Source organism: Nelumbo nucifera, chromosome 4, assembly GCF_055504915.1.
Source record: "Nelumbo nucifera cultivar China Antique chromosome 4, China Antique-T2T, whole genome shotgun sequence".
NCBI classification, from domain to species: domain Eukaryota; kingdom Viridiplantae; phylum Streptophyta; class Magnoliopsida; order Proteales; family Nelumbonaceae; genus Nelumbo; species Nelumbo nucifera.
Genome location: NC_142652.1, coordinates 63352359 through 63357726, shown reverse-complemented (window position 1 = coordinate 63357726; position 5368 = coordinate 63352359). Strand labels below are relative to the sequence as shown.

Sequence of the window (5368 nt, the reverse complement as noted above, 5' to 3'; positions counted from 1 at the left end):
AAAAATGGCGGGACTCCACATACCAAAAATTGATATTTCCCATCCCACCTCATGACATCCCACAAGCTAAACATGGGAAGAGAGGAATTTTCCAAAATATTCCATAATTCCCCTTGCCATCCCACAAACCAAATGGAGCTTAACATTTTATCACGTAAATGTTTGAGATTCTATGAAATAATGAAATAGGCTTTTTTTTATCTATCGTCAAAAGGAGCCTTCTCTTCGAATAAGAGGAATAATAGAAACAAGCTAACCAGTAACTGGGTTAAGGGGTGATACCGTGCCAATCGTTACAAATAAGGTTTAGTCGAGATCAGTCCAAACCGATCCTGAGTTCTATAGGCTCATATCCTCTAACCCTTAGTATAAGAAATTTATTGGACCATCCAATCATATTTTGCCACATCATTAATATCTTTCATTTCAAAACACAGGGTAAAAGAATTAAAACTCTTCCAATGTTTCTCTTAAATATTGAAACATTCTTTCACTTTTTAAATTGGGTAAAATACAAAAATCTCCCCTGAAGTTTTTGGCAATCATAAAAACCTCCTCTATAGTTTCATTTTAACAAAAACCTCTATATTTTTGAAAAAATTCAACAAATACCTCCGTTACATCAATGGCCAAGAAGGAAAATGTTAAAGAGATTATCATTTTTTTCAAAATACCTATTTTACTCATCTCTCTATGATCCGCTTGAACACTATTCATCTTCTTCCTCACACGCATTGCAGTAGAATGGCAATGCACTCCCCCCTTCAGAAAATTGCAATAGACCTCTCCATCAAGGCACTCCGCTTACCTCCTCACAACAAGAATAGATTCATCGAAATCCAAAAAGGCTTCCCCTATTACCTTTTGAAAAGGACAATGGCGTTGTTGGTTCTCGGTGATCGAAATCCAAAGAAATCACTTCTAGGTACATGTCCCCTTCCACTTCCACCTCTTCTATTTCCTCCTCTTCTTCTAGATGATGCCCACCTCCTCTTGTTTCGAGGCCCACTACCTCGACAACCGCTTCAACACCATTGTCATCTTTGATCAAATGGTCTCAGTCTGCTGAGTAGAGGTGTCCAATCACTCCTCGGCCCACCATGTCACTTGCCTGATTCGACGAGGACGAGCAATGCTGCTGAAGTTTCAGTAGCTTCAAAAATGTTGTTCACTTCTACATGGAGTTTATCAGTTTCGTTTCATGGGGAATCATTCTCACTTTCGATTAATAAGATGAAGGCCGCTCCAACGCCCAATTTGAGTAATACGAGAAAGGCTACACCAGAGCGGAGGAGGACAACGCCATTGAGGGAAGATTGATGGTCCTAGAGGAATAGATTAGATGGAGAACTCAAAACCCATTGATCAACAGTGTTGGTTAGGCAGAACTAGAATGACAAATCCTTTAACAAGAAGTTCATATTACATTATTGACAAGAAAAAACTCATTAGATCTAGAACTGTGGTTCGTGCATTACAACAATCAATGATTGATGAAGGTAGGAGGGCATCGTTTGATGGTAGATTACATCAGGATTCAAGCATTGTCGACTTTGTAAAGACTATTCAGCATGCAATGGATGCCAATTCCACAAACCTCATGTTGAGGTTTGTAACCGCAGGTTTTTTTTTTCCAAAATTACATGGGGGTTTGTTAAATTAAAGTCATAGTTCATTCTTTCTCAGCAATCTTTCTCTGACTCTCCTTTTGTTTTCATTCCAATATTCTATTTCCAACTAAATCTGGCCCTTTAAGACCTTGAGTTGATTTCTTTTTCTGGGAGGAGAACATAGGTGCATTCTCGGTCTTGAATTTTCCCTTTTGATTTGTTGGGAAAAAATTTGTTTTATTTTAAGAATTTGGTCTAGGGTCCTTGCATCCCCTTTTTTTCCCTTGCAAAGTTTGTATTATACAGATGAGTTGCTTTTCTTGTACGAGTCCTCAGGGAAAGGACGTAAGAAAAATTGAAGACAGTAATATTGTTCAATCTTGCTCTCTCCATTTCCGTAGTTCTTCAGGTCGCTCTCTATTCCTTCATTTCTCTTTGCTGATTCAAACCTTATGTTGATCTCCTTACCATTGCTTTGGCTTACAGGAACCAGTTTGCAATGGATGCCAATTCAAAAAATGGGTCATCAGTTCCCTCCGATCTCACTGCATCTGATACTGAGAGTGGCTCCTCTGGCAGAACTTCTGGAGTACAGGAGCACAATGGGGTTTCTCAAGCTCGGATTGGGCCTCATGGAATCAGTGTCCCTACTAGGTTTTGGTAGGAAACAAATAGCCGGTTGCGGCATTTACAAGACTCTGGTCGACGAACACTAATAAGAACCCACTAGACGACCTACTCTAGGAACTCTTGAATCAAATTGTTATGTGCACCCAGAAGCTAGAAAACAAGCTGTAGTTGATCAGATTAGAACCTTAAGGAAACTAAGTCCTTAAAGACCCCAATCTTGAAGACGCCACAAAGGTTGATCACTCCCTTGGTAAGTCAAGATATTGTATTCTACCAAGAACACAAGAAGGCAAAGCTAAGTTTGCTGAAAATACCTTTATATTATTGATTGGTTTTCGTGTTACATAGTTGTGGCCTTTATATAGGCATGTAAACATCATTATCTTATAAAGAAACTCCAAATCTTATAAGGAAACTCCTAACTAATGATGATCCCTTTAATTTAGGAAAGCAAATATGCTTTGAAATAGAAATCCTTCTAAAAGACTACAACTAATGACAACTAAGCATAGAAAAGTCAAAGTAAACCAAAACAAGACAAAACAAGCCCAACAAGCCCATCAAGCCCATCAATACATCTTAGCATGCGAATTGGGCCTTTTCTTATCATGCCCATGCGCCAAGCCCATCAATACATCTTATGTCATGGATTCCCAGCTTGTTCTTCAAGATCCAAGCCTTGCTCATCATCTTGCACATAAAGATAGGTGATTATCCTTGGTGAAGCTTTGGACACTTCCAGAACAGTCTTAGAATCTTCTAGAACAGGCTCTTTGTCATGCACTTTCATGATTAAGCCTTGTAAAGCCTCTTTCATCCTTTTTGTTCTTGCCCTAGTCATTGGTCCACCGATTCCTTGCAAAGGATCTTGAGAATATTTGGGAATATTAGTTTGACCCATTTGGCCAGCACCTCGATCTCCATTAAACACTAGTTCAAGGATGACTACTCCACCAGAACTTATTTCATCCAAGAAACCATTGAGTTTTAGCGATAGTCCCATATCATCTCCTCGAACCATCTCCACTACTGGTAGCAAGACGTTGTCAGATATTAGTAGGTTGCACCATCTTTCGTGATGAGGAGGAAACAAAGTGGCTCGTGGGGAAGCCTCAGATAGAAAAAAGAAGAATAGGGAGAGCAAGAGGAGACATAGAGATGCCATTGATGAATATTGAAGAATGATAGAGAGAGGGGAGTGATGAATAGTATTATTCCGTGTTGGTGGAGAGAGAGAGAATCAGAGGAAAATTCAAGAAGAGGGAAGGTTGGAGGGGGGAGTGCACCGCCATTCTATCATCATTGTGCATGGTGAGAAGAAGATGAACAGTGTTCCAGATGCACATTAATTCGTGAAAAGGTAAATTAGGTATTTTGAAAAAAAATGATAATCTCTTTAACGTTTTCCGTCTTGGTCATTGATAGAAGCGAGGTATTTATTGAATTTTCAAAAATAAAGGGGATAGTTTTGCTAAAATGAAACTATAGGGGAGGTTTTTATGATAGTCAGAAACTTCAAGGGAGGTTTTTGTATTTTACCCTTTTAAATTAGACAAAGACCTCCCTTGTCACAACTATGAATATCAAAATCACTGGTCATTTTTGCCCAACTAATTCTTTGAATTTTTGAAACAGAATAATTTCGTTGACTAGAGAACATAACTACATATACGAATACATACAAAAGAGTTTTAAATCTAAACAAAATGTATTACCAAGCACAAACTTCAAAACATGAAGATCAATGCCCATACTAAAGATAAGAGGGAATTACGTCTATTTCAGACCCAAACGAATATATATTTTCTGCATCCATCATATCTTGCGATTCCCTTTTGAATTCTCTATTTCCAATAATTCAAACTCTCTCTCTCTCTCTCTCTCTCTCTGTTGCAATATAAGAAACTCAGATATTATCACTATCACTACAATGATTTTACCTTCCTCTCAAAGAAAATTTTTTTGTTGTCAAAGGGAATCGCAAGGCCCTCTCAAACGAATATGTATTTTTTTGAGGAGATGTTATCGGGTCTTAGGCACTGATTTCCCTAAGGCCCTCGCCTCCCTACCTCTATTCTTAGTCAGGAAGAAATTGCAAATGATAGTTTTCCAACATTTTAAAACCTCAAGCAATCTAGAAAAACTAAAAAAAAAAATAGAGATATGAAATCATATTTAAAAGCTAAAATGAAAGACTTACCTTTCATATGTACCTTGACTAGAGTTTTCTAGCAATGAGAACAAGTTCAAAGAATCCTGAATGAGATACTTGGATGGATGGTACGCTTTTCAGTTTCAAGTCTTGTAGCTAAAAGCAAATGGATGGATTTAAAGTTTGATCTTCCAAGGACTTTGGGAATATAGAGGTTGGGAAAAATGTTATTTTCTAATCTTCTTCTCTTTTAGATCTCTTTCTTTCTGGTTTCTCTCCCTTCTCTTTCTCTCTCTCTCTCTCTCTCTCTCTCTAGGGGTCTTCCTTCGGTTTCCTCCTTTCTCAAAGCTTGAGTTGGGTTTGTATTTATAGAGGAAATGAGAGGAAGAGGTCTAAAATTCATCCATTCACAAAGCTTGGGCTTCAAGAAAACTTTTACAAGAGAATATGCAAGGATTTTTCAAAGAAAATGGTGATCAGTAAACTTTTCCTCTTTGATGAAAGATTGGCTTTGATTTGGGGGTGGTTTTTATAGGTTTTGTGCATCCGATGGGAGCTTGGGGCGTACCTATCACAACAGTCTCGTATTTGGGGCTATCAGTGGTAGAAAATGTACATTTGATAAACTTTTTAATGTGATTTTGTCTTTTTTATTTTTGTTTTAAGTGGGGGTATCTTTGGGTTTTTTGGGATTTTTGGCATTTTTGGGTCTATTAGGCTCAAATTCATTGGTCCAGGTGTTCTAATTAGTCAAGAATGGGTCTGACATCAGATCACCCTTTTGAGGCTTTAAGTTGGAACGAATAGCGTGGAAATTTAATTTGGTATGTCAAAATGGTATCTTTATAGTTTACTGGTCAAACAGATGAATCTGATTAGACCTGTTCATGGGTCGGGTCGGTCTGAGCTTTCAATCTGCATTAACAGATTTTTTTAAGGCCCGAGCTCGAGCCCGGCCCGACCATCGGGCCTATAA

The 5368-nt window shown here is 38.2% G+C and overlaps 1 pseudogene; it reads left to right on the top strand.

Moving 5' to 3' along the window:
• The first annotated feature begins 625 nt into the window (after positions 1 to 625).
• On the top strand, positions 626 to 3319 carry LOC148800619 (QWRF motif-containing protein 2-like; annotated as a pseudogene).
• Positions 3320 to 5368: the final 2049 nt, after the last annotated feature.